We start from the raw sequence: 13382 nt of genomic DNA, 5'->3' as shown, positions 1-13382 counted from the left end.
TCAGATGGCTTGGCCTCCACAATCCCCCGACCTCAACCTAATTCAGATGGTTTGGGATGAGTTGGACCACAGAGTGAAGGAAAAACAGCCAACAAGTGCTCAGCATACATGGGAACTCCTTCAAGGCGGTTGGAAAAGCATTCCAGGTGAAGCTGGTTGAGAGAATGCCAAGAGTGTGCAAATCTGTCATCAAGGAGAAGGGTGGCTATTTGAAGAATCTCAAATATAAAATGTATTTTGATTTGTTTAACACTTTTTTGGTTACTACATGTGTTATTTCATAGTTTTGATGCCTTCACAATTATTCTACAATGTAGAACACAGTAAAAAATAAAGAAAAACCCTTGAATGAGTAGGTTTTCTAAAACTTTTGACCGGTAGTGTATATATGTTCTTATTCCATTCCTTTACTTAGATTTGTGTGTATTGGGTAGTTCTTGTGAAATTGTTAGATATTGTTTGTTAGATATTACTGCGCTGTTGGAGCTAGAAACACAAGCATTTTGCTACACCCGCAATAACATCTTCTAAACACGTGTATGTGACCAATACAATTTGATTTTGATATTCACAACTATCTGTTACAATAAGGTGTCACAATAAGCAGAGGTATCCATGGTACCCGGTGGTTGAGCTAGATTTCAATCCACACACCTCCACACCCATTAAGTCCACAGAGATCACCACACAGATCGGACTGAGAAACTTGGTATGATTAATTTCCAACCCGATGGATTGAATTTCCTGAATGTTCTGGAGATGGAATTAATTGACTCAAGCTAACCTTGCCAGCTTGTACCTCTATTAATACTTTTTTTCTGAATAATTATGTAGATAAAAAAAAGTATTTTAAATTTGATGGTGAGCTCTCTCTCTTTCTCAGATTCTCTCATTCCCTTATTTTTTTCCAAATAACTCTGGTTGGAGGTGGGCTTTCTTTTCCCTCTCTCTCCTCTCTCAATCTCTTTCTTTCTTTCTCTCCGATTCTCTTTCTCTGATTTTCTCTCTCGCTCTCTCTCTTGCTCCGCTTCTCTCATTCCCTGCTTRCCTCTCTCCTGTCTGACCCATATTTCAGGAGCCAGACGTAGAATCCCGTCCTGATGGGGGGTCCGTCTGCCGTGAGCCAGGCATGAATTTTTCATCTTCATGCCCCGTAAATTTCCCCCTCCCTCGCTCCTTGGCCTACTTATTTTGTCAGGCCTTATTTCTCTATGTCTTTCTGTCCTCCCTAGTTTCTTTCCCCCCACTGTTGTTGTTTTATTACATTATTTAAAGAGAGAAGGGGAAGAGAATGGAGAGAGACGGGGGAGAATCCGTCATGGTCCACTTGAGCTTAGCGACTTGTCAAAGTTTTAGACAACAAAACTGGAAGACGAGACGTGTGTGTGTGTGAAAGTGAGTGACAGAGTGCGTGTGCCTGTGTGGATGTGTGTTCCTACGTTCATATTTGTTCAGCAGAACACACATGACTACATATCCACAGTGGTATCACACACACCAACACACACCAGACCTGAGTTCAAATACTATTCAGAGCTTCTGCTCTTTTCTATAATTTGTAGGTTGGTAGGACTGGAGTCTGATGGGATAGTTCTGAGCTTCTGCTCTTTTCTATGTCAACTCATGGGATGAGAGGAGGATGCAAGGCAGGCAGGGGGCAAGAAGGGAAGGCAAACCCTGAAAGTGCGTAGGTAATACTCAAGGAACCATACAACGTGTTTAAAAAGGAATATATTTTGTTTTATTTCTTTTTTCACACACACACACAAACACACCTCAATACATACCCTGGAAATGAATCACTATGAKCTTTCATCTCTAACCGCTGCCTGCTCTCTGACTGATGATCTGCCTCYGGACACGTGACTTCTGAACTTTCCTCTGTTTGGGTTAGGAACGAGAGGGAGGGAAAGAGAGAGACAGATGAGAGATTCAATGAAATTCTACTTCGTGTGCCAAGTGAGTTTTTGGAATGAGATTCAGCCATAGAGTTATAGTTTGGAGACTCTCATTCAGGGGGTAGCTTTGTCTTCTGCTCCCGTTCCAGATCCTTCTTCTTCCCTGTTGCAGCTGAATAGGAGGGGTAAGAGTACTCTTAAATAAAAATACAAATAAAACTATACTAATAAGTCTCTTCTGTTCTGAGGACTCGGTTGTGTAATAAAGCAAAGGAAACCTGTGTGCGAGAAAACGAAAGAAAGATATGAGAGGTAGTAGATTTGGGTCACGTTTTGTCGCAATAGTCACTGAGGTYGGAAGTACAAAAATACACATTTTATCCTCAAACATATCTGTGCCCGTCCCTTTTTTCTGTCTCTCTGCTCCTTAACTTGTATTACACTCTGAACTGCCGTCACATTTTTAAGTGGGTTTCTTTGACTGAGCCTCTGTARGCATTTTATTGGCAGTTCAGGTATAAGAGAGGTAGATTGAACAATTAGTTAATAACCTTCTAAGGCAGCAACCCCCCTTCACACACAAGACACACACACGCACACACAACACGCTTTAAATAATACATCACCTCCGGTCTGGGGCCATTCAGGCAGAAATCATGGTACTTCCCTCTGATACTAGCCTGTTCACCTGGCKCTCCTTTAGCCAGGACTATAATTGGCTATCGATCTCTGTGGTTATAACTGTAGTTGCAGGCTGTCGTATTAGTGAAGGAGAGAGAAAGATGGTGGCGGGACTCAGTGCAGGAGAGAAAAGGGAGAGAGACATTGTTGTAAGCCTAATAGCGCTCGTAAGTGGAACTAATGATAACATCAGAGAAATGATTGTAAGTAAGGAGGTTTTTGGGGGGTTGTCGTGCTGGATATGACAGTGTAGTTTAGATCAGAGGTTAACCATCAGGGTGGATGGGAGGTTGTCCACTGGAGGTTAATAGACAGCTACTTTTCTCTGTGTGAACGTAAGAGAAAGGTCACTAAGCTGTGTGCCCGTATCAGATTCTTACGTCATACAAGCGGTGTATCGGATATTGTTTGTGTGATTTGTCCTTTGATTGACATCCCGTCTCTCTCTCTTTGTCTGTAGCGCCGAGAGAGTGTGAAGAGGATGAGTTCCATTGTCAGAACGGCTACTGCATTCGCAGCCTGTGGCACTGTGATGGGGACAATGACTGTGGTGATAACAGTGACGAGCAGTGTGGTGAGTTACACACACACACACACATGCACACCACACATTCACTCCTACTCCAACTCCACTCCAACATTCAGAAAGTTGTAGTCTTTGTCACATCTCAATCCGTTGACTTTAATATCTCAATTTTCCTCTTTCTCTTACTTTCTCTCCTCTCTCTCCCTCTCTCTCTCTCTCTCTCTCAGACATGCGAAAGTGTTCCGATAAGGAGTTTCGCTGTACAGATGGGAGCTGCATTGCTGAACACTGGTACTGTGATGGAGATACTGACTGCAAGGACGGATCAGATGAGGAAAACTGCCGTGAGTTGCCCTGTGTGTGTGTGTGTGTGTGTGTGTGTGTGTGTCCTGTTTCTCACATAAACAAGTGTGTATTATACGCATGTGTCCTGGAAAGAGATGGTGACCCGCACACTGTCTAAAAAGGAATAAATCCTAAACGAAGGCTTCAATGCAAAATAAAGATGTTTATTAAAACACATTGGGCCCAAAAAATCATCAGTGCATAAATTAWYGMTGAAAACAAGTGTAAATTGACYGCACACACAGCATGAGGCCAAACGGTTTGTGCTTTGTTTTCATCTTTCATTCACTATGCACTTTGTGCACTTTCTTTCACTATGATTTTTTGGCCATAGTTCTATTCAAGTATCAGTTTTGGATGTATTCCTTTTTTCTACAGTGTGTGGGTCTCCATCTCTTCCACTATTCTTATTTTGACTCCTACACACCTGGAACAGACACTATTCAGTAGTAAGGACCTTAAAAGAGAGCAGACAGCCTTGTATCATTCATACGCATGTGAAATATGAAATGCATATCCCAACTCCCCCTGAGACACATACTGTATGTGTGTGTGTACACTCTCTCTCTCTCTCTCTCTCTCTCTGGCGAGGGGGATTTCAATGGTATAGATAAAGGATTGGCAGCAGGATTTCAAAGGGCTCACACAGGTGTACACTCTGAGCCTTATCTTCCTTTTGTTGCCAAGGGGTGTGTGTGTGTCGACATTCCCAACTTCACCTAACTATTTCCACCCCAGAGTATAACACACTGAATGTCAGAACCACACACTGTCTTTARAGTTTATGACAGAAYGGTTTWGGGGTGAAAGAGAATGTGTGTTAAATARGTACCCCTCACCCCTATCTCTTTTTCTCCCTTTCTCTCTCCCTCCGTAGCATCTGATGTAATGACGGRCACCTGTAGTGTCGAAGAGTTCCAGTGTGCGTATGGACGCTGTATTCTGGACATTTACCACTGTGACGGAGACGATGATTGTGGAGACTGGTCTGATGAGTCCGACTGCTGTACGTACACACACACACACACACACACGTCTGATTCAGGTGGCTAATCATTGATCTGCAGGCGCTAGCACCATAAATGCTACATCAGAGGCTGCTACACCACCAGGCAGCAAACACATACTGTGCCTCAAATTCCTCTGCTACACACAGAGAGAGAACCTGCTGTGGCCAGACGACAGGTTGGAATTCTACCCAGAATGCCAAGCACCCTATTTCTCAACTGGGATGTAAACAAAGGTGTCAATAGGTTAGGGGCAGGGAGGATTGCAGGTGTGTTACAACTTTATCATGATGGACGGAGAGAATGAAGTTCAGTGTTTGAGAGGTGCCACTGACACCCTGTTGTCTTTTTAAGACCTTGTCAGGTGAAAGCAAAAGTGTGTTAATACTTCCAGTCAAGTGTTCATAATATAAGAGAGATTAGGATAGGATCGGATGAGGTTTAACAGAATTGAGACAAGTTGGTGATGGCAGGTCCAGCTGTTACCATTGTAGCTATGATTGAGCTTGAGCACTGAGCAGTGACACTGAAGAAATCTGTCTCCCCCACTCATTATGGCTCTCTGAGCGACCCCTAACATAGATTCCTGGAATGCCCTGTCCCAATGCCCTGTCACTCACTCAGTCACTCACTCAGTCACTCACTCAGTCACTCACTCACTCACTCACTCACTCACTCACTCACTCACTCACTCACTCACTCACTCACTCACTCACTCACTCACTCACTCACTCATGGCAGCCCACACAAGTGTATGGGGCTCTGTTAGCATGCATCAGACTAGGGAGTAGGATGAGTGGAGAGTGTGTTAAGAATGGAGAGACGTCTGGGCACACAAGAGCAGATCAAACGATTCTCTGTGTGTTTAGTGGTGTGTGTGTGTATGGATATATGTCTGTATATTTGGTGTGTGTCTGTATTCTGAGAGTTGGCCACACACAAGCAGATGAAACGGTTCTCTGTGTATGTGGCCGTCAATGTGGATGACAGGGTACCAGCTGATAAGTGGGTTTGAACATGAGAACACTTAGTGTTCATTCCATTGCTCTATCTATCTTTCCTTCTCTTTTCTTATCTTATCTATGTATTTCTCTCTCTCACTGCCTGGTGTTTTGATCATCCCCTCATCACACACACTGCTTTATTCTTCTCTTCTTTCTTTTCTCCCTCTCTTCTGTGCTGTTGGCCCTGTTCCCTTCTCTTGTCTAACTGATACCACTGCACATGAATAAAAGTGTATGCTCTCATTTGGTCTTGGATAGATATGTCGGATTCTTTTGCAAACATGCATGCCCTGCCCCAAATGTTCATTTATTTTCTGTCCCTGTGAAAGCGTTGTTGTATTGCCAGGGTCCTTCAGATCAAATGTTTTCCACTGTCAGGGATGATTGAAGTTCCAAAAGCGTTTGCATTTTATCTCACGGTAGTGGTTGTGTGTGTCCTGCAGCCTCCCACCAGCCTTGTCGTTCTGTGGAGTTCATGTGCAGCAGTGGGATGTGCATCAACGCTGGCTGGAGTGTGACGGGGAGTTTGACTGTGATGACAATCAGATGAGAAGAACTGCAGTAAGTATCTGTTGTATGTGTATTGTTGTGTGTTGTGTGTGGGTGTGTGTGTGTGTGTGTGTGTGTGTGTGTGTGTGTGTGTGGTGTTGTGTGTGTGTGTACACAATGTACTTAGATTGTGTGTCCTAACCAACCTGTCCTCTCCCTCCAGCCTCCTCCATGTGTACTGCGGATCAGTTCCGCTGTGCAATCGGGACGCTGTTCAGGTTGTCATGGAGATGTGATGGCGGAGGATGACTGCTCTGACGGCAGCGATGAAGATGACTGTGAGAAACTGGTACGTGTGTGGGTGTGTGTAGATCAGCATCAAATCTAAAATAGACAGTACAGAGGAAATAAAAGGATGACAGAAAGGAAGCTCTAGGACGCTATGTTCTTGATGGAGGGCGCTAAACAAACAATGAGCTAAATCTCACATTAAAGAACGGTTACCATTACCCCACAGGCCTTTTGTGTCTATCCTTCAAAAGTTAGAGGCTAATGTCCAAATGGTACCATATTCCCTATTATAGTGCACTACTTTTGACCAGGACCCAAGGGGTGCCATTTGAAACGCAAACAAAGGAGTTTTCAGATGTTGTCCATTGTTCTTCACAGCTTTTTTCAGCCCATTGTAACATTCTCCATCTATCTTTCCCACCAGACACCCCTCCATGTGCTCCGGACAATTCCTGTGTGGAACGGCCGATGTATTGGCAGAGGAAGGTCTGTAACGAGGTCAGCGACTGTGGAGATGGGACGGACGAACACCCTCACCAGGACTGCCGTGAGTTATGTCTGACTGTATAAGGAAGGTTGTGTGGGTAGTGCGGTGTGTGGTGTGATGATGTGCCGTGTGTGTGTTTGAGGGCTTAGCTGGAAACTTTTTGTAAGAATCCACATCATAACGTCTCTCTAACAAGTGTGTGTGTGTTGAGTGTAGGCCCACGGTCCAGCGATGGCAACTGTAACCTGAATAACGGAGGCTGTTCTCAAGAAGTGTCAGATGGCTCTGAGGTCTGGTCCAGTGTACCTGTCATACTGGCTACAGGACTGATGGAGGATGGCAGGGCCTGCAGGGTGAGTTGTGTGTGGTGTGGTGTGTGTGTGTTGGTGTGAGTGTGTGTGTGAGGTGGTGTGTGTGTAGTGTGTGAGTGTGTGGTGTGAGTGGTGTGTGGAGTGTGTGTGTGTGTGTGTGTGTTGTGGTGTGTGTGTGTCGTTGTGTGTGTGTGTGTGTGTGTCTGTGTGTCCGTGTGTGTGTGTGTGGGTTTGTGCGTCGTGCGTGTGGCGTGCGTGCGTGCGTTGCGTGCGTGGCTGCGTGCGTGCCGCTGCGTGCGTTGCGTGCGTGCGTGCGTGCGTGCTGCTGCAATGAGAGTCAGAAAAAATGTAATTGTATATGTTCTGCTGCTTTTATAATGATGTTGATTGAAAATGTATATATTTTAGGTGTTTACTCTTGCAATCATCAATCATTCTTTTACCCCACACCCACCCACCCATCTGTCTATATGGACCATTTCCAGATGTGATGAGTGCACGAGGAGGGTTACTGCAGCCAGGGCCTGTACCAACACAGAAGGGGTTCCAGTGCTGGTGTGTGCAGGGCTACGAGCTGAGCCTGACAAGCGCAGCTGCAAGCTCTGGGTGAGTCCACTCACAATCTTTCAATTTAAGACCTTTGGCTTCATGTGAGGGATTGCGAGCACCCGGGGAAGTTGTTTACCTGAGATGCATCAGGGTTTTGTGTGTCTTAAAATGTTTTGCCTGCATGGAATTAAAACCGTTTCCCTTTCTCTGCCCTGGGTAGTGGGTGACCCATATGCATCATAGTTTGTTTTAAAGCATGCAAGCATGTTTCATCGGCATTTAATTGTAACCGCACCCTTGCTTAGCTTGGAACAGTCGGACTGTGGCTAGGTTAGCTGATGGTTGAGGTCAGAAAAGCGAGTGCTTGGGTGCATCCCAAATGGCACCTTATATCCTATAGTGCACTACTGTACTACAGTAGTTCACTATAAAGCAATAGGGTGCCTTTTGAAACGCAGGCCTGGTTTTGCCTTATAGAGCCAGGGGTCCACTTACTGCCCAATACAGCACCCCACAAATCTGGTGTGTATCACTGATGAACCCCGAACAAACTCCTCTCCCTCTTGCACTCCACACCCTCTTCTCTCTCTCCCTCTTTCTCTCTCACTCTCTTAACCCKTCATGTTGCTTCTCGCTACCCTCCCTCTTTCCTTTCCCTCCCTGCTCTCTATACCCTCCTCTCTTTAGGTCCCGAGCCAGTGCTGCTGTTCGCTAATCGTATAGACATCCGCCAGGTGTTGCCCCACCGGTCAGAGTACACTCTGCTGCTGAACAACCTGGAAAATGCCATCGCTCTGGACTTCCACCACAACCAGGAGCTGGTTTTCTGGTCCGACGTCACGCTCGACCGCATCATGAAGGCCAACCTGAACGGGAGCAWCGTGGAGGAAGTGGTTTCCACTGGCTTAGAGAGTCCAGGTAGGAACATGACCATTTATGGTCAAAACACACACTATAGGAATTCATAGCACGCGGTTTCCACCGGCATGGATACGATCACAGGTGGACATGCTACATTCTGTACACGCACAATTATGTAGAGGAAAGCCCAGTTATAACTGCAACCACACATGGTTTTAATGCGGTCAGAACATGTAGCAACATAGTATGTACAGCACTGCAACAGTCATAATGGTTTAGGACATGCTGAAGAAGACAAACGGATGGCATTTTCTAATCCAAAAACGTCAAATAGAGGGGGGCTTATATTTGTTGTAACCTGTACAAGTGTGTGGTGTGAAAGGGAAATGTGTTTTAATTGCATAACCCACTCCTCCTGAGACACTCTCAGAGAGTGGGTTCACGGCCAGGGATCAGCTATTATTGACGATCAGCAGATGTTTCTCTTAGTCAGCGCAGGAATTTGAACTTGAATCAGTCTTTCAGTTACTGGCCCAATGCTCTAACCGTTAGGCTGTCTGCCGCCGTCTAATCCCAAATGTGATTTTGGCTTCTACAATTTTACCCAATGTTTGCTCCAAACCATAACCCCTAGATAATAACTAGATTGCTCAACAGCTCTGATTCTTTTGCCACATTTTAATATTACCATCTGTTGACGACCTGGGTTGTGTTTATTAGGGCATGCAACATAACATGTTTTAAACTTTTGCAATGGAAAAACAAAGTCAAGACAGTTCCACCTTGTTTCAGTCTGTTTTCCTCTGTTTGGTCCCTAATGGTCAGAGCAGCACTTCGAGATATTAGCTGATGTACGAAGGGCTATATAAAAAACACTTGATTTGATTTGATTTGATAATGAACATGACCCTGCTCTCTCCCACTAGGTGGTCTGGCTATAGACTGGATCCATGACAAGCTATACTGGACTGACTCAGGGACGTCCCGTATTGAGGTGGCCAATCTGGATGGAACCCANCTAGGTGGTCTGGCTATAGACTGGATCCATGACAAGCTATACTGGACTGACTCAGGGACGTCCCGTATTGAGGTGGCCAATCTGGATGGAACCCACCGCAAGGTCCTCCTATGGCAGAGCATGGAGAAACCCAGAGCCGTCGCACTGCACCCTATAGAGGGGTAAGGAAGATCTCTCTCCTTCTCCTCTGTCTTCTCTATCCCTACCTGCTAACCTGCACGCATTTTGTCTACCATAAACGCAATTTCAAGTCAGAGTACGCTGGTACAAAAAATACGCCAAAATAGACTTCTAGTGGGCACATTGTGGTTTTTGACTCAACCTTCTGAAGTTGGAGCAGAACCAATCATAGGACTCGGACTGTAGCTCTCCACTCCGGCCCTCCCCGCCCCCCGTAGTTGTAGTACAATTTTCCTCCTTGCAGCTGGATGGCAGCTCTCCACTTCGTCGGTTGATACCACTGATGTGTGAGGAAAAGGGGTTTTACTTTTTCACTGACAGCTGTCAGTTCCCTATTTATTGACGTTTCTCCACTCCACATGGAAATCACCACTACGTTTTTCCCCACCCCAATTTGGGAATATATATTTATAAGTAGCCCGTGTCATTCTTCAGAGGTGGAACCTAAACAAGCAATTATGTCAAAATAAGGCTGCAGGGTTCTCTGGTAATTGCATATGGTAATTGAAAGGATGATTGGAAAATTGGATATGAATGCTGACATCAAACAGCTGACATCAGTGGGATCTGATAACACAACTATGAATGACCTCGGTTCAAATAGTATTTCTTTTCTTTTAAATACTTTGAACGTCGTTTGATGAGCCTGCATGGAGTGCCAGATGGGCGGGGTGTGCACTTATGGAACTACTGTATTGGTTCCATTGCGCCAGGAAAACGTGATATAGGCAGCTAAATTATTTGAAAGAAAACAAGTACTATTTGATCCCAGGTCTGAATGGTGCTTGTCCTATGATATGTGACCTATCTTTTTGTTGGACAATGACAACCTAACCCTAAGTTTCCATGACTTTTTCCACCCCCCATAGCAAGATCTACTGGACGGACTGGGGTAACACTCCTCGTATCGAGTATGCCAACATGGACGGCTCCAACCGCTGCATCATCGCCGACACACACTTGTTCTGGCCCAACGGGCTGACCATCGACTACGCCGGGCACCGCATGTACTGGGTGGACGCCAAGCATCACGTCATCGAAAGAGCTGACCTGGATGGACGGAACCGTAAGGCCGTCATCAGCCAAGGTAGGGACACCAGGGAACCAAACACAGACACACACACACAGGCCATGTTTGAAATTGTTATTGCCAAATTAACCTCTCTAGGGTACGTGAGACGGTAGCGTCCCACCTCTTCAACAGCCAGTGAAACTGCAGGGCGCCAAATTGAAAACAACAGAAATCGCATAATTCAAATTCCTCAAACATACATGWATTTTACACCATTTTAAAGATACACTTGTTGTAAATCCAGCCACAGTGTCCGATTTCAAAAAGGCTTTACGACGAAATCAAACCAAACGATTATGTTAMGTGAGTGCCTATTCACAGAATAACACAGCCATTTTTTCAGCCAGAGAGGATTCACAAAAAGCAGAAATATAGATAAAATTAATCACTAACCTTTGATGATCTTCATCAGATGACACTCATAGGACTTGATGTTACACAATACATGTATGTTTTGTTCGGTAAAGTTCATATTTATGTCCAAAAATCTGAGTTTAGATTGGCGCCTTACTTTCAGAAGTTACAAAACATCCTTTGATTTTGCAGAGAGCCACATCAATTTTCAGGAATACTCGTAATAAACATTGCTAAAAGATACAACTGTTATGCATGAAATTTTAGATGCACTTCTCCTTAATGCAATCCAGCCACAGTGTCCGATTTCAAAAAAGCTTTACGAAAAAAGCAAACCATGCAATAATCTGAGTACAGCGCTCAGAGCCCAATCAAGACAAAAATATAGCCGCCATATTATGCAGTCAACAGAAGTCAGAAGTAACATTATAAACATTCACTTACAGTGGGGCAAAAAAGTATTTAGTCAGCCACCAATTGTGCAAGTTCTCCCACTTAAAAAGATGAGAGAGGCCTGTAATTTTCATCATAGGTACACTTCAACTATCACACCCAAAATTTTTTAAATAAATGAAAAAATATATAGTTTCAGCTGTTTAAAAGTTGGGGATGATACTGAAGTAAAGCGGACTCAAGCGCGAGTGGATCCACGTAGATTCCACAGCCACAAAGCTCACCTTGTTGTGGAAACGATGCGGAGGGAGGGGGGCAGAGTTGTTAATTTGCAGGCCTAAGTGTTCACCTAAGCTTCCACATGGCTGAGACATACTACATGTGAGCACCTTTAACTCAAAAAACATGTTTAAAGCCATTTACCCACATTTCTCGATGCCTTAATCTTACTCTCTTCTCTCAACCCTCTTTCTCTCACCTTTCCCTCTGTCTCTCTCTCTCTCTCTGTCTCTTTTCTTCTGTCTCGCTCCTCTCATCCTCTCGCTCATCCCTCCCTCCCTCCACTCCCTCACTCAAACTGTTGTTGTTCTTTCGTTCAGTTTAATGGGATCAAACTTGCCGGAACGCAACGAGCAGGCAGGCGAGGCTTGTGATTTGGTCAGCAGGTGACACCATCACCATCCTTGGTCAGTACAACCCACACATGTTCCAGCTGGGAAACCACTCTCGCGTCCGAGGTAAGGGGCACTCACAATCACTCACAATCACTCACAATCACTCACAATCACTCACAAATCAGCTCACCAATCACTCACTCACTCTCACCACACACACACACAACACACACACACACACACACACACACACACACACAACACACACACACACACACACACACACACACACACAACACACACACACACCACAACACCACACACCCAACACCACACACCACACACACACAGAGCTGCGGGAAACGTCTCTCGGCTCCAGGAAGGAGGAGAACTGATTTGATGAGCATTCTGCTTCAGTTCTCGTATGGAGTCCCATTCCAGTGGTCAGCCCAACCCCCCAGCTCGGCGGAGCCACCCACTTCCAGACAATCACTCCGTCATCGAACACCTTGAGTGAGCAAGAGAAGGACCATGACACCACCTTCTAAACAGACCACCCCAGCCACCAGGCCCTCACAGCTCCTTCAGTACGGATAACTCCAGGTGGTCATAAAATACTTGTAGAAATAAATCAAATAAACAACAGCTTGCTAGCATTCTGTTCCTTGGTGTTAGTATTAATATGTATGGAACAAAGCATGGACAAATTATTAAGTGGAAAGTGGTCATCGGGGTTTAGGTCAATTCCATTCATATTCAGTCAATGCAGGAAGTTGAATTTGGTTACGTTCCTGAATTGACGAATTTAAATTATGGTATTTGCGGTTGCCAGATAGACTGACTGGGAGGTTAAAATTCAGTCAATTCAGGAAGTTGGGATTTCAGTTACCTTCCTGAATGGACCAAATTGAAATGAGTCAGTTGGGTTGCCAGATAGACTCTGGACTATGGGAGCATATCCTCTCTGTCCAGGTTATCTCTCCAAGAGTGGCAGGCTCTCGCAGGCCCAGAGTAAGCTGGTGCGCTGAAGAAAGCCCCAGGAGAAGCTGGGGTGCAGCTCTGTGGAGGAACCTTATGGTATATATGTAGAGAGTCTGCGAGGATGACGAGCCCTGCCAAGATGATCCCGACGCGAGCTGTGGCTCTGGAGACCCAAAATACTGGAGAGGTACAGATACAGCCGTTATAAGTATTGTACTGATGTAGTATAGAGGTAACCTGTGATGGTACATTACGTAGAGAGTTTGACAGGTACATACAGACTTTCCTGGGGCTGTGTGTAGCACTGAAGTAGAGGCAGGT

General features: G+C 45.1%; 1 pseudogene; it reads left to right on the top strand.

Annotated features, from left to right (window-relative positions):
- Positions 1-13382, top strand: part of LOC112080727 (low-density lipoprotein receptor-related protein 4-like) — a 145629-nt pseudogene that overhangs the window by 95668 nt on the left and 36579 nt on the right.

Source organism: Salvelinus sp. IW2-2015, unplaced genomic scaffold, assembly GCF_002910315.2.
Source record: "Salvelinus sp. IW2-2015 unplaced genomic scaffold, ASM291031v2 Un_scaffold16461, whole genome shotgun sequence".
Classification (NCBI taxonomy): domain Eukaryota; kingdom Metazoa; phylum Chordata; class Actinopteri; order Salmoniformes; family Salmonidae; genus Salvelinus; species Salvelinus sp. IW2-2015.
This window is presented reverse-complemented; position numbering and strand designations above follow the sequence as displayed.